Source organism: Austrofundulus limnaeus, unplaced genomic scaffold, assembly GCF_001266775.1.
Source record: "Austrofundulus limnaeus strain Quisiro unplaced genomic scaffold, Austrofundulus_limnaeus-1.0 Scaffold148, whole genome shotgun sequence".
Classification (NCBI taxonomy): Eukaryota; Metazoa; Chordata; class Actinopteri; order Cyprinodontiformes; family Rivulidae; genus Austrofundulus; species Austrofundulus limnaeus.
The window spans coordinates 133291-133677 of NW_013952550.1; positions in this window are offsets into that span (position 1 = coordinate 133291).

Consider the following 387-nt stretch of genomic DNA (forward strand, 5'->3'; position numbering starts at 1 on the left):
GATGGAGACATGGAAACGCTGCTGCTTTGCAGCTGCGTTACCCTGCTTCCTCGGGCTTGGACCCCTAATTACAAAAATAAGTGACACTTTACTGTTTCTACTATGCAAAGACTGTGTACATTTTAATATTGTTGATGTTTTCCAGACTGCGCTGTGGATTCATCTCCAGTTGTCCCAGACAAGGCCAGCATCTCCACACCAACTCCTGATGCAAGCGTCTTCACTACACCTCCTGATGCACGCGTCTTCACTCAAAGCTCTGATGCCACATCTTCACACCACCCTCTGCACCACATCTGAACTCAGTCCACACCCAGTGGGAGGACCATTCACAACAGGATCACACATACTTCCACACATCTCACAGAAAGGACGTGCAGGACAAGA